At 45.8% G+C, this 27190-nt stretch overlaps 21 non-coding genes across 21 annotated transcripts; all 21 read right to left on the reverse strand.

Annotated features, from left to right (window-relative positions):
• Window positions 1–270: 270 nt before the first annotated feature.
• On the reverse strand, window positions 271–352 carry trnal-cag (transfer RNA leucine (anticodon CAG)). Its single transcript has one exon. It is a non-coding gene; the product is annotated as a tRNA-Leu (tRNA).
• A 973-nt stretch (window positions 353–1325) lies between these two features.
• trnal-cag (transfer RNA leucine (anticodon CAG)) lies at window positions 1326–1407 on the reverse strand. The gene has a single exon. It is a non-coding gene; the product is annotated as a tRNA-Leu (tRNA).
• Window positions 1408–2380: 973 nt separating this feature from the next.
• trnal-cag (transfer RNA leucine (anticodon CAG)) lies at window positions 2381–2462 on the reverse strand. Its single transcript has one exon. It is a non-coding gene; the product is annotated as a tRNA-Leu (tRNA).
• A 973-nt stretch (window positions 2463–3435) lies between these two features.
• trnal-cag (transfer RNA leucine (anticodon CAG)) lies at window positions 3436–3517 on the reverse strand. The gene has a single exon. It is a non-coding gene; the product is annotated as a tRNA-Leu (tRNA).
• Window positions 3518–4480: 963 nt separating this feature from the next.
• On the reverse strand, window positions 4481–4562 carry trnal-cag (transfer RNA leucine (anticodon CAG)). Its single transcript has one exon. It is a non-coding gene; the product is annotated as a tRNA-Leu (tRNA).
• Window positions 4563–5535: 973 nt separating this feature from the next.
• Window positions 5536–5617, reverse strand: trnal-cag (transfer RNA leucine (anticodon CAG)). Its single transcript has one exon. It is a non-coding gene; the product is annotated as a tRNA-Leu (tRNA).
• A 963-nt stretch (window positions 5618–6580) lies between these two features.
• trnal-cag (transfer RNA leucine (anticodon CAG)) lies at window positions 6581–6662 on the reverse strand. Its single transcript has one exon. It is a non-coding gene; the product is annotated as a tRNA-Leu (tRNA).
• A 973-nt stretch (window positions 6663–7635) lies between these two features.
• trnal-cag (transfer RNA leucine (anticodon CAG)) lies at window positions 7636–7717 on the reverse strand. Its single transcript has one exon. It is a non-coding gene; the product is annotated as a tRNA-Leu (tRNA).
• A 963-nt stretch (window positions 7718–8680) lies between these two features.
• trnal-cag (transfer RNA leucine (anticodon CAG)) lies at window positions 8681–8762 on the reverse strand. Its single transcript has one exon. It is a non-coding gene; the product is annotated as a tRNA-Leu (tRNA).
• A 973-nt stretch (window positions 8763–9735) lies between these two features.
• trnal-cag (transfer RNA leucine (anticodon CAG)) lies at window positions 9736–9817 on the reverse strand. The gene has a single exon. It is a non-coding gene; the product is annotated as a tRNA-Leu (tRNA).
• Window positions 9818–10790: 973 nt separating this feature from the next.
• Window positions 10791–10872, reverse strand: trnal-cag (transfer RNA leucine (anticodon CAG)). The gene has a single exon. It is a non-coding gene; the product is annotated as a tRNA-Leu (tRNA).
• A 2027-nt stretch (window positions 10873–12899) lies between these two features.
• trnal-cag (transfer RNA leucine (anticodon CAG)) lies at window positions 12900–12981 on the reverse strand. The gene has a single exon. It is a non-coding gene; the product is annotated as a tRNA-Leu (tRNA).
• Window positions 12982–13954: 973 nt separating this feature from the next.
• trnal-cag (transfer RNA leucine (anticodon CAG)) lies at window positions 13955–14036 on the reverse strand. Its single transcript has one exon. It is a non-coding gene; the product is annotated as a tRNA-Leu (tRNA).
• Window positions 14037–16063: 2027 nt separating this feature from the next.
• Window positions 16064–16145, reverse strand: trnal-cag (transfer RNA leucine (anticodon CAG)). Its single transcript has one exon. It is a non-coding gene; the product is annotated as a tRNA-Leu (tRNA).
• Window positions 16146–17118: 973 nt separating this feature from the next.
• On the reverse strand, window positions 17119–17200 carry trnal-cag (transfer RNA leucine (anticodon CAG)). The gene has a single exon. It is a non-coding gene; the product is annotated as a tRNA-Leu (tRNA).
• Window positions 17201–18173: 973 nt separating this feature from the next.
• On the reverse strand, window positions 18174–18255 carry trnal-cag (transfer RNA leucine (anticodon CAG)). The gene has a single exon. It is a non-coding gene; the product is annotated as a tRNA-Leu (tRNA).
• Window positions 18256–21336: 3081 nt separating this feature from the next.
• trnal-cag (transfer RNA leucine (anticodon CAG)) lies at window positions 21337–21418 on the reverse strand. The gene has a single exon. It is a non-coding gene; the product is annotated as a tRNA-Leu (tRNA).
• Window positions 21419–22391: 973 nt separating this feature from the next.
• Window positions 22392–22473, reverse strand: trnal-cag (transfer RNA leucine (anticodon CAG)). The gene has a single exon. It is a non-coding gene; the product is annotated as a tRNA-Leu (tRNA).
• A 2028-nt stretch (window positions 22474–24501) lies between these two features.
• Window positions 24502–24583, reverse strand: trnal-cag (transfer RNA leucine (anticodon CAG)). Its single transcript has one exon. It is a non-coding gene; the product is annotated as a tRNA-Leu (tRNA).
• A 973-nt stretch (window positions 24584–25556) lies between these two features.
• On the reverse strand, window positions 25557–25638 carry trnal-cag (transfer RNA leucine (anticodon CAG)). The gene has a single exon. It is a non-coding gene; the product is annotated as a tRNA-Leu (tRNA).
• Window positions 25639–26610: 972 nt separating this feature from the next.
• On the reverse strand, window positions 26611–26692 carry trnal-cag (transfer RNA leucine (anticodon CAG)). The gene has a single exon. It is a non-coding gene; the product is annotated as a tRNA-Leu (tRNA).
• Between the last annotated feature and the right edge of the window lie 498 nt (window positions 26693–27190).

Consider the following 27190-nt stretch of genomic DNA (forward strand, 5'->3'; position numbering starts at 1 on the left):
GCCAAGCCCACTTCTAGCGGCGTGGTTTCCAATCCCACTTCTGACATTTACTTTTTATCCACACAAATGCGGCCAGCGTGCAAAAAGCATGCTCAACTGGCCTTCAATTTTCAAGTGGTGACATCAAACTCTTCGATGGTATTGCCATTTGCCAACAAACTAAAGGCACCGCTCACAGTCCAACTACTTTTCCACACCAAAATGGCCCCATTGTGAAACAGGTGCCCATGCTTGTGCTGACAGAATGCAAGTGTTACGCAGGGAAAATTGTGGCAGCGGTGGGATTTGAACCCACGCCTCCGAAGAGACTGGAACCTGGATCCAGCGCCTTAGACCGCTCGGCCACGCTACCACTGGACGCAGCTTCTGTTCTGGAACGAGTGACCGTTGTGTGAAATGTGACTTTGCCATGCGGAAAATAATAATTAAGGCAATTAAAGTGGTAGACAGTAAACTCTCGAGAAACGATTTTGCAACATACCGGTCACAGGAACCTACGTATCCACAGGGCAACAACAGAAATTAGGTGCATGTTGGGACAAACCAGTTACAACATTCATTCAATATTTATTCCTATATCAACATCACTGACAAAAACAGATTATCTGGTCATGAACACATTGCTGTTTGTGGGATCGTGCTGTGTGCATACTGGCTGCGCCATTTCCCACATTACAACAGTGACTCACTGTAAAAATACTTCATTGGCTGTAAAGCGTTTTGGGACATGAAAGGCGCCAACACACTGCAGAAAATTTTACCCGATAGCTGGCAAAATGCGAGCTGTTGTGAGAAATACGTGTGTTGGTTGCATTGCAGGCATGATAAACTTAATGACTGGCGCTGCCTGTTAAGTGATGTCGTAACAATGTACGTGTTGTGTGATTGCACAGGAGGAAGGATTGTGATGCAACTCAGTAAATGTGCAGAATTGGAGCACGCTTTTCTGCAGTTACAGTCGGTTCATTGTCAGGGTGGCCGAGTGGTTTAAGGTGCCAAACTCAAAGACTGTAACCCTTACCTTACCAAAGGTTGGTGTATTCTGGGACGTGGGTGCCAAGCCCACTTCTAGCGGCGTGGTTTCCAATCCCACTTCTGACATTTACTTTTTATCCACACAAATGCGGCCAGCGTGCAAAAAGCATGCTCAAGTGGCCTTTAATTTTCAAGTGGTGACATCAAACTCTTCGATGGTATTGCCATTTGCCAACAAACTGAAGGCACCGCTCACAGTCCAACTACTTTTCCACACCAAAATGGCCCCATTGTGAAACAGGTGCCCATGCTTGTGCTGACAGAATGCAAGTGTTACGCAGGGAAAATTCTGGCAGCGGTGGGATTTGAACCCACACCTCCGAAGAGACTGGAACCTGGATCCAGCGCCTTAGACCGCTCGGCCACGCTACCACTGGACGCAGCTTCTGTTCTGGAACGAGTGAACGTTGAGTGTAATGTGACTTTGTTATGCGGAAAATAATAATTAAGGCAATTAAAGTGGTAGACAGTGAACTCTCGAGAAACGATTTTGCAACATACCGGTCACAGGAACCTACGTATCCACAGGGCAACAACAGAAATTAGGTGCATGTTGGGACAAACCAGTTACAACATTCATTCAATATTTATTCCTATATCAACATCACTGACAAAAACAGATTATCTGGTCATGAACACATTGCTGTTTGTGGGATCGTGCTGTGTGCATACTGGCTGCGCCATTTCCCACATTACAACAGTGACTCACTTTAAAAATACTTCATTGGCTGTAAAGCGTTTTGGGACATGAAAGGCGCCAACACACTGCAGAAAATTTTACCCGATAGCTGGCAAAATGCGAGCTGTTGTGAGAAATACGTGTGTTGGTTGCATTGCAGGCATGATAAACTTAATGACTGGCGCTGCCTGTTAAGTGATGTCGTAACAATGTACGTGTTGTGTGATTGCACAGGAGGAAGGATTGTGATGCAACTCAGTAAATGTGCAGAATTGGAGTACGCTTTTCTGCAGTTACAGTCGGTTCATTATCAAAATAGCCGAGTGGTTTAAGGTGCCAAACTCAAAGACTGTAACCCTTACCTTACCAAAGGTTGGTGTATTCTGGGACGTGGGTGCCAAGCCCACTTCTAGCGGCGTGGTTTCCAATCCCACTTCTGACATTTACTTTTTATCCACACAAATGCGGCCAGCGTGCAAAAAGCATGCTCAACTGGCCTTCAATTTTCAAGTGGTGACATCAAACTCTTCGATGGTATTGCCATTTGCCAACAAACTAAAGGCACCGCTCACAGTCCAACTACTTTTCCACACCAAAATGGCCCCATTGTGAAACAGGTGCCCATGCTTGTGCTGACAGAATGCAAGTGTTACGCAGGGAAAATTCTGGCAGCGGTGGGATTTGAACCCACGCCTCCGAAGAGACTGGAACCTGGATCCAGCGCCTTAGACCGCTCGGCCACGCTACCACTGGACGCAGCTTCTGTTCTGGAACGAGTGACCGTTGATTGAAATGTGACTTTGCCATGCGGAAAATAATAATTAAGGCAATTAAAGTGGTAGACAGTAAACTCTCGAGAAACGATTTTGCAACATACCGGTCACAGGAACCTACGTATCCACAGGGCAACAACAGAAATTAGGTGCATGTTGGGACAAACCAGTTACAACATTCATTCAATATTTATTCCTATATCAACATCACTGACAAAAACAGATTATCTGGTCATGAACACATTGCTGTTTGTGGGATCGTGCTGTGTGCATACTGGCTGCGCCATTTCCCACATTACAACAGTGACTCACTTTAAAAATACTTCATTGGCTGTAAAGCGTTTTGGGACATGAAAGGCGCCAACACACTGCAGAAAATTTTACCCGATAGCTGGCAAAATGCGAGCTGTTGTGAGAAATACGTGTGTTGGTTGCATTGCAGGCATGATAAACTTAATGACTGGCGCTGCCTGTTAAGTGATGTCGTAACAATGTACGTGTTGTGTGATTGCACAGGAGGAAGGATTGTGATGCAACTCAGTAAATGTGCAGAATTGGAGCACGCTTTTCTGCAGTTACAGTCGGTTCATTGTCAGGGTGGCCGAGTGGTTTAAGGTGCCAAACTCAAAGACTGTAACCCTTACCTTACCAAAGGTTGGTGTATTCTGGGACGTGGGTGCCAAGCCCACTTCTAGCGGCGTGGTTTCCAATCCCACTTCTGACATTTACTTTTTATCCACACAAATGCGGCCAGCGTGCAAAAAGCATGCTCAACTGGCCTTCAATTTTCAAGTGGTGACATCGAACTTTTCGATGGTATTGCCATTTGCCAACAAACTGAAGGCACCGCTCACAGTCCAAGTACTTTTCCACACCAAAATGGCCCCATTGTGAAACAGGTGCCCATGCTTGTGCTGACAGAATGCAAGTGTTACGCAGGGAAAATTCTGGCAGCGGTGGGATTTGAACCCACGCCTCCGAAGAGACTGGAACCTGGATCCAGCGCCTTACACCGCTCGGCCACGCTACCACTGGAAGCAGTTTCTGTTCTGGAACGAGTGACCGTTGAGTGAAATGTGACTTTGCCATGCGGAAAATAATAATTAAGGCAATTAAAGTGGTAGACAGTAAACTCTCGAGAAACGATTTTGCAACATACCGGTCACAGGAACCTACGTATCCACAGGGCAACAACAGAAATTAGGTGCATGTTGGGACAAACCAGTTACAACATTCATTCAATATTTATTCCTATATCAACATCACTGACAAAAACAGATTATCTGGTCATGAACACATTGCTGTTTGTGGGATCGTGCTGTGTGCATCCTGGCTGCGCCATTTCCCACATTACAACAGTGACTCACTTTAAAAATACTTCATTGGCTGTAAAGCGTTTTGGGACATGAAAGGCGCCAACACACTGCAGAAAATTTTACCCGATAGCTGGCAAAATGCGAGCTGTTGTGAGAAATACGTGTGTTGGTTGCATTGCAGGCATGATAAACTTAATGACTGGCGCTGCCTGTTAAGTGATGTCGTAACAATGTACGTGTTGTGTGATTACACAGGAGGAAGAATTGTGATGCAACTCAGTAAATGTGCAGAATTGGAGCACGCTTTTCTGCAGTTCATTGTCAGGGTGGCCGAGTGGTTTAAGGTGCCAAACTCAAAGACTGTAACCCTTACCTTACCAAAGGTTGGTGTATTCTGGGACGTGGGTGCCAAGCCCACTTCTAGCGGCGTGGTTTCCAATCCCACTTCTGACATTTACTTTTTATCCACACAAATGCGGCCAGCGTGCAAAAAGCATGCTCAACTGGCCTTCAATTTTCAAGTGGTGACATCAAACTCTTCGATGGTATTGCCATTTGCCAACAAACTAAAGGCACCGCTCACAGTCCAACTACTTTTCCACACCAAAATGGCCCCATTGTGAAACAGGTGCCCATGCTTGTGCTGACAGAATGCAAGTGTTACGCAGGGAAAATTCTGGCAGCGGTGGGATTTGAACCCACGCCTCCGAAGAGACTGGAACCTGGATCCAGCGCCTTAGACCGCTCAGCCACGCTACCACTGGACGCAGCTTCTGTTCTGGAACGAGTGACCGTTGATTGAAATGTGACTTTGCCATGCGGAAAATAATAATTAAGGCAATTAAAGTGGTAGACAGTAAACTCTCGAGAAACGATTTTGCAACATACCGGTCACAGGAACCTACGTATCCACAGGGCAACAACAGAAATTAGGTGCATGTTGGGACAAACCAGTTACAACATTCATTCAATATTTATTCCTATATCAACATCACTGACAAAAACAGATTATCTGGTCATGAACACATTGCTGTTTGTGGGATCGTGCTGTGTGCATACTGGCTGCGCCATTTCCCACATTACAACAGTGACTCACTTTAAAAATACTTCATTGGCTGTAAAGCGTTTTGGGACATGAAAGGCGCCAACACACTGCAGAAAATTTTACCCGATAGCTGGCAAAATGCGAGCTGTTGTGAGAAATACGTGTGTTGGTTGCATTGCAGGCATGATAAACTTAATGACTGGCGCTGCCTGTTAAGTGATGTCGTAACAATGTACGTGTTGTGTGATTGCACAGGAGGAAGGATTGTGATGCAACTCAGTAAATGTGCAGAATTGGAGCACGCTTTTCTGCAGTTACAGTCGGTTCATTGTCAGGGTGGCCGAGTGGTTTAAGGTGCCAAACTCAAAGACTGTAACCCTTACCTTACCAAAGGTTGGTGTATTCTGGGACGTGGGTGCCAAGCCCACTTCTAGCGGCGTGGTTTCCAATCCCACTTCTGACATTTACTTTTTATCCACACAAATGCGGCCAGCGTGCAAAAAGCATGCTCAACTGGCCTTCAATTTTCAAGTGGTGACATCGAACTTTTCGATGGTATTGCCATTTGCCAACAAACTGAAGGCACCGCTCACAGTCCAAGTACTTTTCCACACCAAAATGGCCCCATTGTGAAACAGGTGCCCATGCTTGTGCTGACAGAATGCAAGTGTTACGCAGGGAAAATTCTGGCAGCGGTGGGATTTGAACCCACGCCTCCGAAGAGACGGGAACCTGGATCCAGCGCCTTACACCGCTCGGCCACGCTACCACTGGAAGCAGTTTCTGTTCTGGAACGAGTGACCGTTGAGTGAAATGTGACTTTGCCATGCGGAAAATAATAATTAAGGCAATTAAAGTGGTAGACAGTAAACTCTCGAGAAACGATTTTGCAACATACCGGTCACAGGAACCTACGTATCCACAGGGCAACAACAGAAATTAGGTGCATGTTGGGACAAACCAGTTACAACATTCATTCAATATTTATTCCTATATCAACATCACTGACAAAAACAGATTATCTGGTCATGAACACATTGCTGTTTGTGGGATCGTGCTGTGTGCATCCTGGCTGCGCCATTTCCCACATTACAACAGTGACTCACTTTAAAAATACTTCATTGGCTGTAAAGCGTTTTGGGACATGAAAGGCGCCAACACACTGCAGAAAATTTTACCCGATAGCTGGCAAAATGCGAGCTGTTGTGAGAAATACGTGTGTTGGTTGCATTGCAGGCATGATAAACTTAATGACTGGCGCTGCCTGTTAAGTGATGTCGTAACAATGTACGTGTTGTGTGATTACACAGGAGGAAGAATTGTGATGCAACTCAGTAAATGTGCAGAATTGGAGCACGCTTTTCTGCAGTTCATTGTCAGGGTGGCCGAGTGGTTTAAGGTGCCAAACTCAAAGACTGTAACCCTTACCTTACCAAAGGTTGGTGTATTCTGGGACGTGGGTGCCAAGCCCACTTCTAGCGGCGTGGTTTCCAATCCCACTTCTGACATTTACTTTTTATCCACACAAATGCGGCCAGCGTGCAAAAAGCATGCTCAACTGGCCTTTAATTTTCAAGTGGTGACATCAAACTCTTCGATGGTATTGCCATTTGCCAACAAACTGAAGGCACCGCTCACAGTCCAACTACTTTTCCACACCAAAATGGCCCCATTGTGAAACAGGTGCCCATGCTTGTGCTGACAGAATGCAAGTGTTACGCAGGGAAAATTCTGGCAGCGGTGGGATTTGAACCCACACCTCCGAAGAGACTGGAACCTGGATCCAGCGCCTTAGACCGCTCGGCCACGCTACCACTGGACGCAGCTTCTGTTCTGGAACGAGTGAACGTTGAGTGTAATGTGACTTTGTTATGCGGAAAATAATAATTAAGGCAATTAAAGTGGTAGACAGTGAACTCTCGAGAAACGATTTTGCAACATACCGGTCACAGGAACCTACGTATCCACAGGGCAACAACAGAAATTAGGTGCATGTTGGGACAAACCAGTTACAACATTCATTCAATATTTATTCCTATATCAACATCACTGACAAAAACAGATTATCTGGTCATGAACACATTGCTGTTTGTGGGATCGTGCTGTGTGCATACTGGCTGCGCCATTTCCCACATTACAACAGTGACTCACTTTAAAAATACTTCATTGGCTGTAAAGCGTTTTGGGACATGAAAGGCGCCAACACACTGCAGAAAATTTTACCCGATAGCTGGCAAAATGCGAGCTGTTGTGAGAAATACGTGTGTTGGTTGCATTGCAGGCATGATAAACTTAATGACTGGCGCTGCCTGTTAAGTGATGTCGTAACAATGTACGTGTTGTGTGATTGCACAGGAGGAAGGATTGTGATGCAACTCAGTAAATGTGCAGAATTGGAGCACGCTTTTCTGCAGTTACAGTCGGTTCATTGTCAGGGTGGCCGAGTGGTTTAAGGTGCCAAACTCAAAGACTGTAACCCTTACCTTACCAAAGGTTGGTGTATTCTGGGACGTGGGTGCCAAGCCCACTTCTAGCGGCGTGGTTTCCAATACCACTTCTGACATTTACTTTTTATCCACACAAATGCGGCCAGCGTGCAAAAAGCATGCTCAACTGGCCTTCAATTTTCAAGTGGTGACATCGAACTTTTCGATGGTATTGCCATTTGCCAACAAACTGAAGGCACCGCTCACAGTCCAAGTACTTTTCCACACCAAAATGGCCCCATTGTGAAACAGGTGCCCATGCTTGTGCTGACAGAATGCAAGTGTTACGCAGGGAAAATTCTGGCAGCGGTGGGATTTGAACCCACGCCTCCGAAGAGACTGGAACCTGGATCCAGCGCCTTACACCGCTCGGCCACGCTACCACTGGAAGCAGTTTCTGTTCTGGAACGAGTGACCGTTGAGTGAAATGTGACTTTGCCATGCGGAAAATAATAATTAAGGCAATTAAAGTGGTAGACAGTAAACTCTCGAGAAACGATTTTGCAACATACCGGTCACAGGAACCTACGTATCCACAGGGCAACAACAGAAATTAGGTGCATGTTGGGACAAACCAGTTACAACATTCATTCAATATTTATTCCTATATCAACATCACTGACAAAAACAGATTATCTGGTCATGAACACATTGCTGTTTGTGGGATCGTGCTGTGTGCATCCTGGCTGCGCCATTTCCCACATTACAACAGTGACTCACTTTAAAAATACTTCATTGGCTGTAAAGCGTTTTGGGACATGAAAGGCGCCAACACACTGCAGAAAATTTTACCCGATAGCTGGCAAAATGCGAGCTGTTGTGAGAAATACGTGTGTTGGTTGCATTGCAGGCATGATAAACTTAATGACTGGCGCTGCCTGTTAAGTGATGTCGTAACAATGTACGTGTTGTGTGATTACACAGGAGGAAGAATTGTGATGCAACTCAGTAAATGTGCAGAATTGGAGCACGCTTTTCTGCAGTTCATTGTCAGGGTGGCCGAGTGGTTTAAGGTGCCAAACTCAAAGACTGTAACCCTTACCTTACCAAAGGTTGGTGTATTCTGGGACGTGGGTGCCAAGCCCACTTCTAGCGGCGTGGTTTCCAATCCCACTTCTGACATTTACTTTTTATCCACACAAATGCGGCCAGCGTGCAAAAAGCATGCTCAACTGGCCTTTAATTTTCAAGTGGTGACATCAAACTCTTCGATGGTATTGCCATTTGCCAACAAACTGAAGGCACCGCTCACAGTCCAACTACTTTTCCACACCAAAATGGCCCCATTGTGAAACAGGTGCCCATGCTTGTGCTGACAGAATGCAAGTGTTACGCAGGGAAAATTCTGGCAGCGGTGGGATTTGAACCCACACCTCCGAAGAGACTGGAACCTGGATCCAGCGCCTTAGACCGCTCGGCCACGCTACCACTGGACGCAGCTTCTGTTCTGGAACGAGTGAACGTTGAGTGTAATGTGACTTTGTTATGCGGAAAATAATAATTAAGGCAATTAAAGTGGTAGACAGTGAACTCTCGAGAAACGATTTTGCAACATACCGGTCACAGGAACCTACGTATCCACAGGGCAACAACAGAAATTAGGTGCATGTTGGGACAAACCAGTTACAACATTCATTCAATATTTATTCCTATATCAACATCACTGACAAAAACAGATTATCTGGTCATGAACACATTGCTGTTTGTGGGATCGTGCTGTGTGCATACTGGCTGCGCCATTTCCCACATTACAACAGTGACTCACTTTAAAAATACTTCATTGGCTGTAAAGCGTTTTGGGACATGAAAGGCGCCAACACACTGCAGAAAATTTTACCCGATAGCTGGCAAAATGCGAGCTGTTGTGAGAAATACGTGTGTTGGTTGCATTGCAGGCATGATAAACTTAATGACTGGCGCTGCCTGTTAAGTGATGTCGTAACAATGTACGTGTTGTGTGATTGCACAGGAGGAAGGATTGTGATGCAACTCAGTAAATGTGCAGAATTGGAGCACGCTTTTCTGCAGTTACAGTCGGTTCATTGTCAGGGTGGCCGAGTGGTTTAAGGTGCCAAACTCAAAGACTGTAACCCTTACCTTACCAAAGGTTGGTGTATTCTGGGACGTGGGTGCCAAGCCCACTTCTAGCGGCGTGGTTTCCAATCCCACTTCTGACATTTACTTTTTATCCACACAAATGCGGCCAGCGTGCAAAAAGCATGCTCAACTGGCCTTCAATTTTCAAGTGGTGACATCGAACTTTTCGATGGTATTGCCATTTGCCAACAAACTGAAGGCACCGCTCACAGTCCAAGTACTTTTCCACACCAAAATGGCCCCATTGTGAAACAGGTGCCCATGCTTGTGCTGACAGAATGCAAGTGTTACGCAGGGAAAATTCTGGCAGCGGTGGGATTTGAACCCACGCCTCCGAAGAGACTGGAACCTGGATCCAGCGCCTTACACCGCTCGGCCACGCTACCACTGGAAGCAGCGTCTGTTCTGGAACGAGTGACCGTTGAGTGAAATGTGACTTTGCCATGCGGAAAATAATAATTAAGGCAATTAAAGTGGTAGACAGTAAACTCTCGAGAAACGATTTTGCAACATACCGGTCACAGGAACCTACGTATCCACAGGGCAACAACAGAAATTAGGTGCATGTTGGGACAAACCAGTTACAACATTCATTCAATATTTATTCCTATATCAACATCACTGACAAAAACAGATTATCTGGTCATGAACGCATTGCTGTTTGTGGGATCGTGCTGTGTGCATACTGGCTGTGCCATTTCCCACATTACAACAGTGACTCACTTTAAAAATACTTCATTGGCTGTAAAGCGTTTTGGGACATGAAAGGCGCCAACACACTGCAGAAAATTTTACCCGATAGCTGGCAAAATGCGAGCTGTTGTGAGAAATACGTGTGTTGGTTGCATTGCAGGCATGATAAACTTAATGACTGGCGCTGCCTGTTAAGTGATGTCGTAACAATGTACGTGTTGTGTGATTGCACAGGAGGAAGGATTGTGATGCAACTCAGTAAATGTGCAGAATTGGAGCACGCTTTTCTGCAGTTACAGTCGGTTCATTGTCAGGGTGGCCGAGTGGTTTAAGGTGCCAAACTCAAAGACTGTAACCCTTACCTTACCAAAGGTTGGTGTATTCTGGGACGTGGGTGCCAAGCCCACTTCTAGCGGCGTGGTTTCCAATCCCACTTCTGACATTTACTTTTTATCCACACAAATGCGGCCAGCGTGCAAAAAGCATGCTCAACTGGCCTTCAATTTTCAAGTGGTGACATCGAACTTTTCGATGGTATTGCCATTTGCCAACAAACTGAAGGCACCGCTCACAGTCCAAGTACTTTTCCACACCAAAATGGCCCCATTGTGAAACAGGTGCCCATGCTTGTGCTGACAGAATGCAAGTGTTACGCAGGGAAAATTCTGGCAGCGGTGGGATTTGAACCCACGCCTCCGAAGAGACTGGAACCTGGATCCAGCGCCTTACACCGCTCGGCCACGCTACCACTGGAAGCAGCTTCTGTTCTGGAACGAGTGACCGTTGAGTGAAATGTGACTTTGCCATGCGGAAAATAATAATTAAGGCAATTAAAGTGGTAGACAGTAAACTCTCGAGAAACGATTTTGCAACATACCGGTCACAGGAACCTACGTATCCACAGGGCAACAACAGAAATTAGGTGCATGTTGGGACAAACCAGTTACAACATTCATTCAATATTTATTCCTATATCAACATCACTGACAAAAACAGATTATCTGGTCATGAACGCATTGCTGTTTGTGGGATCGTGCTGTGTGCATACTGGCTGTGCCATTTCCCACATTACAACAGTGACTCACTTTAAAAATACTTCATTGGCTGTAAAGCGTTTTGGGACATGAAAGGCGCCAACACACTGCAGAAAATTTTACCCGATAGCTGGCAAAATGCGAGCTGTTGTGAGAAATACGTGTGTTGGTTGCATTGCAGGCATGATAAACTTAATGACTGGCGCTGCCTGTTAAGTGATGTCGTAACAATGTACGTGTTGTGTGATTGCACAGGAGGAAGGATTGTGATGCAACTCAGTAAATGTGCAGAATTGGAGCACGCTATTCTGCAGTTAAAGTCGGTTCATTGTCAGGGTGGCCGAGTGGTTTAAGGTGCCAAACTCAAAGACTGTAACCCTTACCTTACCAAAGGTTGGTGTATTCTGGGACGTGGGTGCCAAGCCCACTTCTAGCGGCGTGGTTTCCAATCCCACTTCTGACATTTACTTTTTATCCACACAAATGCGGCCAGCGTGCAAAAAGCATGCTCAACTGGCCTTCAATTTTCAAGTGGTGACATCAAACTCTTCGATGGTATTGCCATTTGCCAACAAACTAAAGGCACCGCTCAAAGTCCAACTACTTTTCCACACCAAAATGGCCCCATTGTGAAACAGGTGCCCATGCTTGTGCTGACAGAATGCAAGTGTTACGCAGGGAAAATTCTGGCAGCAGTGGGATTGAACCCACGCCTCCGAAGAGACTGGAACCTGGATCCAGCGCCTTAGACCGCTCGGCCACGCTACCACTGGAAGCAGCTTCTGTTCTGGAACGAGTGACCGTTGAGTGAAATGTGACTTTGCCATGCGGAAAATAATAATTAAGGCAATTAAAGTGGTAGACAGTAAACTCTCGAGAAACGATTTTGCAACATACCGGTCACAGGAACCTACGTATCCACAGGGCAACAACAGAAATTAGGTGCATGTTGGGACAAACCAGTTACAACATTCATTCAATATTTATTCCTATATCAACATCACTGACAAAAACAGATTATCTGGTCATGAACGCATTGCTGTTTGTGGGATCGTGCTGTGTGCATACTGGCTGCGCCATTTCCCACATTACAACAGTGACTCACTTTAAAAATACTTCATTGGCTGTAAAGCGTTTTGGGACATGAAAGGCGCCAACACACTGCAGAAAATTTTACCCGATAGCTGGCAAAATGCGAGCTGTTGTGAGAAATACGTGTGTTGGTTGCATTGCAGGCATGATAAACTTAATGACTGGCGCTGCCTGATAAGTGATGTCGTAACAATGTACGTGTTGTGTGATTGCACAGGAGGAAGGATTGTGATGCAACTCAGTAAATGTGCAGAATTGGAGCACGCTATTCTGCAGTTAAAGTCGGTTCATTGTCAGGGTGGCCGAGTGGTTTAAGGTGCCAAACTCAAAGAATGTAACCCTTACCTTACCAAAGGTTGGTGTATTCTGGGACGTGGGTGCCAAGCCCACTTCTAGCGGCGTGGTTTCCAATCCCACTTCTGACATTTACTTTTTATCCACACAAATGCGGCCAGCGTGCAAAAAGCATGCTCAACTGGCCTTCAATTTTCAAGTGGTGACATCAAACTCTTCGATGGTATTGCCATTTGCCAACAAACTAAAGGCACCGCTCAAAGTCCAACTACTTTTCCACACCAAAATGGCCCCATTGTGAAACAGGTGCCCATGCTTGTGCTGACAGAATGCAAGTGTTACGCAGGGAAAATTCTGGCAGCAGTGGGATTTGAACCCACGCCTCCGAAGAGACTGGAACCTGGATCCAGCGCCTTAGACCGCTCGGCCACGCTACCACTGGACGCAGCTTCTGTTCTGGAACGAGTGACCGTTGAGTGAAATGTGACTTTGCCATGCGGAAAATAATAATTAAGGCAATTAAAGTGGTAGACAGTAAACTCTCGAGAAACGATTTTGCAACATACCGGTCACAGGAACCTACGTATCCACAGGGCAACAACAGAAATTAGGTGCATGTTGGGACAAACCAGTTACAATATTCATTCAATATTTATTCCTATATCAACATCACTGACAAAAACAGATTATCTGGTCATGAACACATTGCTGTTTGTGGGATCGTGCTGTGTGCATACTGGCTGCGCCATTTCCCACATTACAACAGTGACTCACTTTAAAAATACTTCATTGGCTGTAAAGCGTTTTGGGACATGAAAGGCGCCAACACACTGCAGAAAATTTTACCCGATAGCTGGCAAAATGCGAGCTGTTGTGAGAAATACGTGTGTTGGTTGCATTGCAGGCATGATAAACTTAATGACTGGCGCTGCCTGTTAAGTGATGTCGTAACAATGTACGTGTTGTGTGATTGCACAGGAGGAAGGATTGTGATGCAACTCAGTAAATGTGCAGAATTGGAGCACGCTTTTCTGCAGTTACAGTCGGTTCATTGTCAGGGTGGCCGAGTGGTTTAAGGTGCCAAACTCAAAGACTGTAACCCTTACCTTACCAAAGGTTGGTGTATTCTGGGACGTGGGTGCCAAGCCCACTTCTAGCGGCGTGGTTTCCAATCCCACTTCTGACATTTACTTTTTATCCACACAAATGCGGCCAGCGTGCAAAAAGCATGCTCAACTGGCCTTCAATTTTCAAGTGGTGACATCGAACTTTTCGATGGTATTGCCATTTGCCAACAAACTGAAGGCACCGCTCACAGTCCAAGTACTTTTCCACACCAAAATGGCCCCATTGTGAAACAGGTGCCCATGCTTGTGCTGACAGAATGCAAGTGTTACGCAGGGAAAATTCTGGCAGCGGTGGGATTTGAACCCACGCCTCCGAAGAGACTGGAACCTGGATCCAGCGCCTTACACCGCTCGGCCACGCTACCACTGGAAGCAGCTTCTGTTCTGGAACGAGTGACCGTTGAGTGAAATGTGACTTTGCCATGCGGAAAATAATAATTAAGGCAATTAAAGTGGTAGACAGTAAACTCTCGAGAAACGATTTTGCAACATACCGGTCACAGGAACCTACGTATCCACAGGGCAACAACAGAAATTAGGTGCATGTTGGGACAAACCAGTTACAACATTCATTCAATATTTAATCCTATATCAACATCACTGACAAAAACAGATTATCTGGTCATGAACACATTGCTGTTTGTGGGATCGTGCTGTGTGCATACTGGCTGCGCCATTTCCCACATTACAACAGTGACTCACTTTAAAAATACTTCATTGGCTGTAAAGCGTTTTGGGACATGAAAGGCGCCAACACACTGCAGAAAATTTTACCCGATAGCTGGCAAAATGCGAGCTGTTGTGAGAAATACGTGTGTTGGTTGCATTGCAGGCATGATAAACTTAATGACTGGCGCTGCCTGTTAAGTGATGTCGTAACAATGTACGTGTTGTGTGATTGCACAGGAGGAAGGATTGTGATGCAACTCAGTAAATGTGCAGAATTGGAGCACGCTTTTCTGCAGTTAAAGTCGGTTCATTGTCAGGGTGGCCGAGTGGTTTAAGGTGCCAAACTCAAAGACTGTAACCCTTACCTTACCAAAGGTTGGTGTATTCTGGGACGTGGGTGCCAAGCCCACTTCTAGCGGCGTGGTTTCCAATCCCACTTCTGACATTTACTTTTTATCCACACAAATGCGGCCAGCGTGCAAAAAGCATGCTCAACTGGCCTTCAATTTTCAAGTGGTGACATCAAACTCTTCGATGGTATTGCCATTTGCCAACAAACTAAAGGCACCGCTCAAAGTCCAACTACTTTTCCACACCAAAATGGCCCCATTGTGAAACAGGTGCCCATGCTTGTGCTGACAGAATGCAAGTGTTACGCAGGGAAAATTCTGGCAGCAGTGGGATTGAACCCACGCCTCCGAAGAGACTGGAACCTGGATCCAGCGCCTTAGACCGCTCGGCCACGCTACCACTGCAAGCAGCTTCTGTTCTGGAACGAGTGACCGTTGAGTGAAATGTGACTTTGCCATGCGGAAAATAATAATTAAGGCAATTAAAGTGGTAGACAGTAAACTCTCGAGAAACGATTTTGCAACATACCGGTCACAGGAACCTACGTATCCACAGGGCAACAACAGAAATTAGGTGCATGTTGGGACAAACCAGTTACAACATTCATTCAATATTTATTCCTATATCAACATCACTGACAAAAACAGATTATCTGGTCATGAACACATTGCTGTTTGTGGGATCGTGCTGTGTGCATACTGGCTGCGCCATTTCCCACATTACAACAGTGACTCACTTTAAAAATACTTCATTGGCTGTAAAGCGTTTAGGGACATGAAAGGCGCCAACACACTGCAGAAAATTTTACCCGATAGCTGGCAAAATGCGAGCTGTTGTGAGAAATACGTGTGTTGGTTGCATTGCAGGCATGATAAACTTAATGACTGGCGCTGCCTGTTAAGTGATGTCGTAACAATGTACGTGTTGTGTGATTGCACAGGAGGAAGGATTGTGATGCAACTCAGTAAATGTGCAGAATTGGAGCACGCTTTTCTGCAGTTACAGTCGGTTCATTGTCAGGGTGGCCGAGTGGTTTAAGGTGCCAAACTCAAAGACTGTAACCCTTACCTTACCAAAGGTTGGTGTATTCTGGGACGTGGGTGCCAAGCCCACTTCTAGCGGCGTGGTTTCCAATACCACTTCTGACATTTACTTTTTATCCACACAAATCCGGCCAGCGTGCAAAAAGCATGCTCAACTGGCCTTCAATTTTCAAGTGGTGACATCAAACTCTTCGATGGTATTGCCATTTGCCAACAAACTAAAGGCACCGCTCACAGTCCAACTACTTTTCCACACCAAAATGGCCCCATTGTGAAACAGGTGCCCATGCTTGTGCTGACAGAATGCAAGTGTTACGCAGGGAAAATTGTGGCAGCGGTGGGATTTGAACCCACGCCTCCGAAGAGACTGGAACCTGGATCCAGCGCCTTAGACCGCTCGGCCACGCTACCACTGGAAGCAGCTTCTGTTCTGGAACGAGTGACCGTTGAGTGAAATGTGACTTTGCCATGCGGAAAATAATAATTAAGGCAATTAAAGTGGTAGACAGTAAACTCTCGAGAAACGATTTTGCAACATACCGGTCACAGGAACCTACGTATCCACAGGGCAACAACAGAAATTAGGTGCATGTTGGGACAAACCAGTTACAACATTCATTCAATATTTATTCCTATATCAACATCACTGACAAAAACAGATTATCTGGTCATGAACACATTGCTGTTTGTGGGATCGTGCTGTGTGCATACTGGCTGCGCCATTTCCCACATTACAACAGTGACTCACTTTAAAAATACTTCATTGGCTGTAAAGCGTTTTGGGACATGAAAGGCGCCAACACACTGCAGAAAATTTTACCCGACAGCTGGCAAAATGCGAGCTGTTGTGAGAAATACGTGTGTTGGTTGCATTGCAGGCATGATAAACTTAATGACTGGCGCTGCCTGTTAAGTGATGTCGTAACAATGTACGTGTTGTGTGATTGCACAGGAGGAAGGATTGTGATGCAACTCAGTAAATGTGCAGAATTGGAGCACGCTTTTCTGCAGTTACAGTCGGTTCATTGTCAGGGTGGCCGAGTGGTTTAAGGTGCCAAACTCAAAGACTGTAACCCTTACCTTACCAAAGGTTGGTGTATTCTGGGACGTGGGTGCCAAGCCCACTTCTAGCGGCGTGGTTTCCAATCCCACTTCTGACATTTACTTTTTATCCACACAAATGCGGCCAGCGTGCAAAAAGCATGCTCAACTGGCCTTCAATTTTCAAGTGGTGACATCAAACTCTTCGATGGTATTGCCATTTGCCAACAAACTAAAGGCACCGCTCACAGTCCAACTACTTTTCCACACCAAAATGGCCCCATTGTGAAACAGGTGCCCATGCTTGTGCTGACAGAATGCAAGTGTTACGCAGGGAAAATTCTGGCAGCGGTGGGATTTGAACCCACGCCTCCGAAGAGACTGGAACCTGGATCCAGCGCCTTAGACCGCTCGGCCACGCTACCACTGGAAGCAGTTTCTGTTCTGGAACGAGTGACCGTTGAGTGAAATGTGACTTTGCCATGCGGAAAATAATAATTAAGGCAATTAAAGTGGTAGACAGTAAACTCTCGAGAAACGATTTTGCAACATACCGGTCACAGGAACCTACGTATCCACAGGGCAACAACAGAAATTAGGTGCATGTTGGGACAAACCAGTTACAACATTCATTCAATATTTATTCCTATATCAACATCACTGACAAAAACAGATTATCTGGTCATGAACACATTGCTGTTTGTGGGATCGTGCTGTGTGCATACTGGCTGCGCCATTTCCCACATTACAACAGTGACTCACTTTAAAAATACTTCATTGGCTGTAAAGCGTTTTGGGACATGAAAGGCGCCAACACACTGCAGAAAATTTTACCCGATAGCTGGCAAAATGCGAGCTGTTGTGAGAAATACGTGTGTTGGTTGCATTGCAGGCATGATAAACTTAATGACTGGCGCTGCCTGTTAAGTGATGTCGTAACAATGTACGTGTTGTGTGATTGCACAGGAGGAAGGATTGTGATGCAACTCAGTAAATGTGCAGAATTGGAGCACGCTTTTCTGCAGTTACAGTCGGTTCATTGTCAGGGTGGCCGAGTGGTTTAAGGTGCCAAACTCAAAGACTGTAACCCTTACCTTACCAAAGGTTGGTGTATTCTGGGACGTGGGTGCCAAGCCCACTTCTAGCGGCGTGGTTTCCAATCCCACTTCTGACATTTACTTTTTATCCACACAAATGCGGCCAGCGTGCAAAAAGCATGCTCAACTGGCCTTCAATTTTCAAGTGGTGACATCAAACTCTTCGATGGTATTGCCATTTGCCAACAAACTAAAGGCACCGCTCACAGTCCAACTACTTTTCCACACCAAAATGGCCCCATTGTGAAACAGGTGCCCATGCTTGTGCTGACAGAATGCAAGTGTTACGCAGGGAAAATTCTGGCAGCGGTGGGATTTGAACCCACGCCTCCGAAGAGACTGGAACCTGGATCCAGCGCCTTAGACCGCTCGGCCACGCTACCACTGGACGCAGCTTCTGTTCTGGAACGAGTGACCGTTGAGTGAAATGTGACTTTGCCATGCGGAAAATAATAATTAAGGCAATTAAAGTGGTAGACAGTAAACTCTCGAGAAACGATTTTGCAACATACCGGTCACAGGAACCTACGTATCCACAGGGCAACAACAGAAATTAGGTGCATGTTGGGACAAACCAGTTACAACATTCATTCAATATTTATTCCTATATCAACATCACTGACAAAAACAGATTATCTGGTCATGAACACATTGCTGTTTGTGGGATCGTGCTGTGTGCATACTGGCTGCGCCATTTCCCACATTACAACAGTGACTCACTTTAAAAATACTTCATTGGCTGTAAAGCGTTTTGGGACATGAAAGGCGCCAACACACTGCAGAAAATTTTACCCGATAGCTGGCAAAATGCGAGCTGTTGTGAGAAATACGTGTGTTGGTTGCATTGCAGGCATGATAAACTTAATGACTGGCGCTGCCTGTTAAGTGATGTCGTAACAATGTACGTGTTGTGTGATTGCACAGGAGGAAGGATTGTGATGCAACTCAGTAAATGTGCAGAATTGGAGCACGCTTTTCTGCAGTTACAGTCGGTTCATTGTCAGGGTGGCCGAGTGGTTTAAGGTGCCAAACTCAAAGACTGTAACCCTTACCTTACCAAAGGTTGGTGTATTCTGGGACGTGGGTGCCAAGCCCACTTCTAGCGGCGTGGTTTCCAATACCACTTCTGACATTTACTTTTTATCCACACAAATCCGGCCAGCGTGCAAAAAGCATGCTCAACTGGCCTTCAATTTTCAAGTGGTGACATCAAACTCTTCGATGGTATTGCCATTTGCCAACAAACTAAAGGCACCGCTCAAAGTCCAACTACTTTTCCACACAAAAATGGCCCCATTGTGAAACAGGTGCCCATGCTTGTGCTGACAGAATGCAAGTGTTACGCAGGGAAAATTCTGGCAGCAGTGGGATTGAACCCACGCCTCCGAAGAGACTGGAACCTGGATCCAGCGCCTTAGACCGCTCGGCCACGCTACCACTGGAAGCAGCTTCTGTTCTGGAACGAGTGACCGTTGAGTGAAATGTGACTTTGCCATGTGGAAAATAATAATTAAGGCAATTAAAGTGGTAGACAGTAAACTCTCGAGAAACGATTTTGCAACATACCGGTCACAGGAACCTACGTATCCACAGGGCAACAACAGAAATTAGGTGCATGTTGGGACAAACCAGTTACAACATTCATTCAATATTTATTCCTATATCAACATCACTGACAAAAACAGATTATCTGGTCATGAACGCATTGCTGTTTGTGGGATCGTGCTGTGTGCATACTGGCTGCGCCATTTCCCACATTACAACAGTGACTCACTTTAAAAATACTTCATTGGCTGTAAAGCGTTTTGGGACATGAAAGGCGCCAACACACTGCAGAAAATTTTACCCGATAGCTGGCAAAATGCGAGCTGTTGTGAGAAATACGTGTGTTGGTTGCATTGCAGGCATGATAAACTTAATGACTGGCGCTGCCTGTTAAGTGATGTCGTAACAATGTACGTGTTGTGTGATTGCACAGGAGGAAGGATTGTGATGCAACTCAGTAAATGTGCAGAATTGGAGCACGCTATTCTGCAGTTAAAGTCGGTTCATTGTCAGGGTGGCCGAGTGGTTTAAGGTGCCAAACGCAAAGACTGTAACCCTTACCTTACCAAAGGTTGGTGTATTCTGGGACGTGGGTGCCAAGCCCACTTCTAGCGGCGTGGTTTCCAATCCCACTTCTGACATTTACTTTTTATCCACACAAATGCGGCCAGCGTGCAAAAAGCATGCTCAACTGGCCTTCAATTTTCAAGTGGTGACATCAAACTCTTCGATGGTATTGCCATTTGCCAACAAACTAAAGGCACCGCTCAAAGTCCAACTACTTTTCCACACCAAAATGGCCCCATTGTGAAACAGGTGCCCATGCTTGTGCTGACAGAATGCAAGTGTTACGCAGGGAAAATTCTGGCAGCAGTGGGATTGAACCCACGCCTCCGAAGAGACTGGAACCTGGATCCAGCGCCTTAGACCGCTCGGCCACGCTACCACTGGACGCAGCTTCTGTTCTGGAACGAGTGACCGTTGAGTGAAATGTGACTTTGCCATGCGGAAAATAATAATTAAGGCAATTAAAGTGGTAGACAGTAAACTCTCGAGAAACGATTTTGCAACATACCGGTCACAGGAACCTACGTATCCACAGGGCAACAACAGAAATTAGGTGCATGTTGGGACAAACCAGTTACAACATTCATTCAATATTTATTCCTATATCAACATCACTGACAAAAACAGATTATCTGGTCATGAACACATTGCTGTTTGTGGGATCGTGCTGTGTGCATACTGGCTGCGCCATTTCCCACATTACAACAGTGACTCACTTTAAAAATACTTCATTGGCTTTAAAGCGTTTTGGGACATGAAAGGCGCCAACACACTGCAGAAAATTTTACCCGATAGCTGGCAAAATGCGAGCTGTTGTGAGAAATACGTGTGTTGGTTGCATTGCAGGCATGATAAACTTAATGACTGGCGCTGCCTGTTAAGTGATGTCGTAACAATGTACGTGTTGTGTGATTGCACAGGAGGAAGGATTGTGATGCAACTCAGTAAATGTGCAGAATTGGAGCACGCTTTTCTGCAGTTACAGTCGGTTCATTGTCAGGGTGGCCGAGTGGTTTAAGGTGCCAAACTCAAAGACTGTAACCCTTACCTTACCAAAGGTTGGTGTATTCTGGGACGTGGGTGCCAAGCCCACTTCTAGCGGCGTGGTTTCCAATACCACTTCTGACATTTACTTTTTATCCACACAAATCCGGCCAGCGTGCAAAAAGCATGCTCAACTGGCCTTCAATTTTCAAGTGGTGACATCAAACTCTTCGATGGTATTGCCATTTGCCAACAAACTAAAGGCACCGCTCACAGTCCAACTACTTTTCCACACCAAAATGGCCCCATTGTGAAACAGGTGCCCATGCTTGTGCTGACAGAATGCAAGTGTTACGCAGGGAAAATTGTGGCAGCGGTGGGATTTGAACCCACGCCTCCGAAGAGACTGGAACCTGGATCCAGCGCCTTAGACCGCTCGGCCACGCTACCACTGGAAGCAGCTTCTGTTCTGGAACGAGTGACCGTTGAGTGAAATGTGACTTTGCCATGCGGAAAATAATAATTAAGGCAATTAAAGTGGTAGACAGTAAACTCTCGAGAAACGATTTTGCAACATACCGGTCACAGGAACCTACGTATCCACAGGGCAACAACAGAAATTAGGTGCATGTTGGGACAAACCAGTTACAACATTCATTCAATATTTATTCCTATATCAACATCACTGACAAAAACAGATTATCTGGTCATGAACACATTGCTGTTTGTGGGATCGTGCTGTGTGCATACTGGCTGCGCCATTTCCCACATTACAACAGTGACTCACTTTAAAAATACTTCATTGGCTGTAAAGCGTTTTGGGACATGAAAGGCGCCAACACACTGCAGAAAATTTTACCCGACAGCTGGCAAAATGCGAGCTGTTGTGAGAAATACGTGTGTTGGTTGCATTGCAGGCATGATAAACTTAATGACTGGCGCTGCCTGTTAAGTGATGTCGTAACAATGTACGTGTTGTGTGATTGCACAGGAGGAAGGATTGTGATGCAACTCAGTAAATGTGCAGAATTGGAGCACGCTTTTCTGCAGTTACAGTCGGTTCATTGTCAGGGTGGCCGAGTGGTTTAAGGTGCCAAACTCAAAGACTGTAACCCTTACCTTACCAAAGGTTGGTGTATTCTGGGACGTGGGTGCCAAGCCCACTTCTAGCGGCGTGGTTTCCAATCCCACTTCTGACATTTACTTTTTATCCACACAAATGCGGCCAGCGTGCAAAAAGCATGCTCAACTGGCCTTCAATTTTCAAGTGGTGACATCAAACTCTTCGATGGTATTGCCATTTGCCAACAAACTAAAGGCACCGCTCACAGTCCAACTACTTTTCCACACCAAAATGGCCCCATTGTGAAACAGGTGCCCATGCTTGTGCTGACAGAATGCAAGTGTTACGCAGGGAAAATTCTGGCAGCGGTGGGATTTGAACCCACGCCTCCGAAGAGACTGGAACCTGGATCCAGCGCCTTAGACCGCTCGGCCACGCTACCACTGGACGCAGCTTCTGTTCTGGAACGAGTGACCGTTGAGTGAAATGTGACTTTGCCATGCGGAAAATAATAATTAAGGCAATTAAAGTGGTAGACAGTAAACTCTCGAGAAACGATTTTGCAACATACCGGTCACAGGAACCTACGTATCCACAGGGCAACAACAGAAATTAGGTGCATGTTGGGACAAACCAGTTACAACATTCATTCAATATTTATTCCTATATCAACATCACTGACAAAAACAGATTATCTGGTCATGAACACATTGCTGTTTGTGGGATCGTGCTGTGTGCATACTGGCTGCGCCATTTCCCACATTACAACAGTGACTCACTTTAAAAATACTTCATTGGCTGTAAAGCGTTTTGGGACATGAAAGGCGCCAACACACTGCAGAAAATTTTACCCGATAGCTGGCAAAATGCGAGCTGTTGTGAGAAATACGTGTGTTGGTTGCATTGCAGGCATGATAAACTTAATGACTGGCGCTGCCTGTTAAGTGATGTCGTAACAATGTACGTGTTGTGTGATTGCACAGGAGGAAGGATTGTGATGCAACTCAGTAAATGTGCAGAATTGGAGCACGCTTTTCTGCAGTTACAGTCGGTTCATTGTCAGGGTGGCCGAGTGGTTTAAGGTGCCAAACTCAAAGACTGTAACCCTTACCTTACCAAAGGTTGGTGTATTCTGGGACGTGGGTGCCAAGCCCACTTCTAGCGGCGTGGTTTCCAATACCACTTCTGACATTTACTTTTTATCCACACAAATCCGGCCAGCGTGCAAAAAGCATGCTCAACTGGCCTTCAATTTTCAAGTGGTGACATCAAACTCTTCGATGGTATTGCCATTTGCCAACAAACTAAAGGCACCGCTCACAGTCCAACTACTTTTCCACACCAAAATGGCCCCATTGTGAAACAGGTGCCCATGCTTGTGCTGACAGAATGCAAGTGTTACGCAGGGAAAATTCTGGCAGCGATGGGATTTGAACCCACGCCTCCGAAGAGACTGGAACCTGGATCCAGCGCCTTAGACCGCTCAGCCACGCTACCACTGGAAGCAGCTTCTGTTCTGGAACGAGTGACCGTTGAGTGAAATGTGACTTTGCCATGCGGAAAATAATAATTAAGGCAATTAAAGTGGTAGACAGTAAACTCTCGAGAAACGATTTTGCAACATACCGGTCACAGGAACCTACGTATCCACAGGGCAACAACAGAAATTAGGTGCATGTTGGGACAAACCAGTTACAACATTCATTCAATATTTATTCCTATATCAACATCACTGACAAAAACAGATTATCTGGTCATGAACACATTGCTGTTTGTGGGATCGTGCTGTGTGCATACTGGCTGCGCCATTTCCCACATTACAACAGTGACTCACTTTAAAAATACTTCATTGGCTGTAAAGCGTTTTGGGACATGAAAGGCGCCAACACACTGCAGAAAATTTTACCCGACAGCTGGCAAAATGCGAGCTGTTGTGAGAAATACGTGTGTTGGTTGCATTGCAGGCATGATAAACTTAATGACTGGCGCTGCTTGTTAAGTGATGTCGTAACAATGTACGTGTTGTGTGATTGCACAGGAGGAAGGATTGTGATGCAACTCAGTAAATGTGCAGAATTGGAGCACGCTTTTCTGCAGTTACAGTCGGTTCATTGTCAGGGTGGCCGAGTGGTTCAAGGTGCCAAACTCAAAGACTGTAACCCTTACCTTACCAAAGGTTGGTGTTTTCTGGGACGTGGGTGCCAAGCCCACTTCTAGCGGCGTGGTTTCCAATCCCACTTCTGACATTTACTTTTTATCCACACAAATGCGGCCAGCGTGCAAAAAGCATGCTCAACTGGCCTTCAATTTTCAAGTGGTGACATCAAACTCTTCGATGGTATTGCCATTTGCCAACAAACTAAAGGCACCGCTCACAGTCCAACTACTTTTCCACACCAAAATGGCCCCATTGTGAAACAGGTGCCCATGCTTGTGCTGACAGAATGCAAGTGTTACGCAGGGAAAATTGTGGCAGCGGTGGGATTTGAACCCACGCCTCCGAAGAGACTGGAACCTGGATCCAGCGCCTTAGACCGCTCGGCCACGCTACCACTGGAAGCAGCTTCTGTTCTGGAACGAGTGACCGTTGAGTGAAATGTGACTTTGCCATGCGGAAAATAATAATTAAGGCAATTAAAGTGGTAGACAGTAAACTCTCGAGAAACGATTTTGCAACATACCGGTCACAGGAACCTACGTATCCACAGGGCAACAACAGAAATTAGGTGCATGTTGGGACAAACCAGTTACAACATTCATTCAATATTTATTCCTATATCAACATCACTGACAAAAACAGATTATCTGGTCATGAACACATTGCTGTTTGTGGGATCGTGCTGTGTGCATACTGGCTGCGCCATTTCCCACATTACAACAGTGACTCACTTTAAAAATACTTCATTGGCTGTAAAGCGTTTTGGGACATGAAAGGCGCCAACACACTGCAGAAAATTTTACCCGATAGCTGGCAAAATGCGAGCTGTTGTGAGAAATACGTGTGTTGGTTGCATTGCAGGCATGATAAACTTAATGACTGGCGCTGCCTGTTAAGTGATGTCGTAACAATGTACGTGTTGTGTGATTGCACAGGAGGAAGGATTGTGATGCAACTCAGTAAATGTGCAGAATTGGAGCACGCTTTTCTGCAGTTACAGTCGGTTCATTGTCAGGGTGGCCGAGTGGTTCAAGGTGCCAAACTCAAAGACTGTAACCCTTACCTTACCAAAGGTTGGTGTTTTCTGGGACGTGGGTGCCAAGCCCACTTCTAGCGGCGTGGTTTCCAATCCCACTTCTGACATTTACTTTTTATCCACACAAATGCGGCCAGCGTGCAAAAAGCATGCTCAACTGGCCTTCAATTTTCAAGTGGTGACATCAAACTCTTCGATGGTATTGCCATTTGCCAACAAACTAAAGGCACCGCTCACAGTCCAACTACTTTTCCACACCAAAATGGCCCCATTGTGAAACAGGTGCCCATGCTTGTGCTGACAGAATGCAAGTGTTACGCAGGGAAAATTCTGGCAGCGGTGGGATTTGAACCCACGCCTCCGAAGAGACTGGAACCTGGATCCAGCGCCTTAGACCGCTCGGCCACGCTACCACTGGAAGCAGCTTCTGTTCTGGAACGAGTGACCGTTGAGTGAAATGTGACTTTGCCATGCGGAAAATAATAATTAAGGCAATTAAAGTGGTAGACAGTAAACTCTCGAGAAACGATTTTGCAACATACCGGTCACAGGAACCTACGTATCCACAGGGCAACAACAGAAATTAGGTGCATGTTGGGACAAACCAGTTACAACATTCATTCAATATTTATTCCTATATCAACATCACTGACAAAAACAGATTATCTGGTCATGAACACATTGCTGTTTGTGGGATCGTGCTGTGTGCATACTGGCTGCGCCATTTCCCACATTACAACAGTGACTCACTTTAAAAATACTTCATTGGCTGTAAAGCGTTTTGGGACATGAAAGGCGCCAACACACTGCAGAAAATTTTACCCGATAGCTGGCAAAATGCGAGCTGTTGTGAGAAATACGTGTGTTGGTTGCATTGCAGGCATGATAAACTTAATGACTGGCGCTGCCTGTTAAGTGATGTCGTAACAATGTACGTGTTGTGTGATTGCACAGGAGGAAGGATTGTGATGCAACTCAGTAAATGTGCAGAATTGGAGCACGCTTTTCTGCAGTTACAGTCGGTTATTGTCAGGGTGGCCGAGTGGTTTAAGGTGCCAAACTCAAAGACTGTAACCCTTACCTTACCAAAGGTTGGTGTATTCTGGGACGTGGGTGCCAAGCCCACTTCTAGCGGCGTGGTTTCCAATCCCACTTCTGACATTTACTTTTTATCCACACAAATGCGGCCAGCGTGCAAAAAGCATGCTCAACTGGCCTTCAATTTTCAAGTGGTGACATCAAACTCTTCGATGGTTTTGCCATTTGCCAACAAACTAAAGGCACCGCTCACAGTCCAACTACTTTTCCACACCAAAATGGCCCCATTGTGAAACAGGTGCCCATGCTTGTGCTGACAGAATGCAAGTGTTACGCAGGGAAAATTCTGGCAGCGGTGGGATTTGAACCCACGCCTCCGAAGAGACTGGAACCTGGATCCAGCGCCTTAGACCACTCGGCCACGCTACTACTGGAAGCAGCTTCTGTTCTGGAACGAGTGACCGTTGAGTGAAATGTGACTTTGCCATGCGGAAAATAATAATTAAGGCAATTAAAGTGGTAGACAGTAAACTCTCGAGAAACGATTTTGCAACATACCGGTCACAGGAACCTACGTATCCACAGGGCAACAACAGAAATTAGGTGCATGTTGGGACAAACCAGTTACAACATTCATTCAATATTTATTCCTATATCAACATCACTGACAAAAACAGATTATCTGGTCATGAACACATTGCTGTTTGTGGGATCGTGCTGTGTGCATACTGGCTGCGCCATTTCCCACATTACAACAGTGACTCACTTTAAAAATACTTCATTGGCTGTAAAGCGTTTTGGGACATGAAAGGCGCCAACACACTGCAGAAAATTTTACCCGATAGCTGGCAAAATGCGAGCTGTTGTGAGAAATACGTGTGTTGGTTGCATTGCAGGCATGATAAACTTAATGACTGGCGCTGCCTG

The sequence above is a fragment of the Pristiophorus japonicus genome, chromosome 8 (genome assembly GCF_044704955.1).
Source record: "Pristiophorus japonicus isolate sPriJap1 chromosome 8, sPriJap1.hap1, whole genome shotgun sequence".
Taxonomy (NCBI): domain Eukaryota; kingdom Metazoa; phylum Chordata; class Chondrichthyes; family Pristiophoridae; genus Pristiophorus; species Pristiophorus japonicus.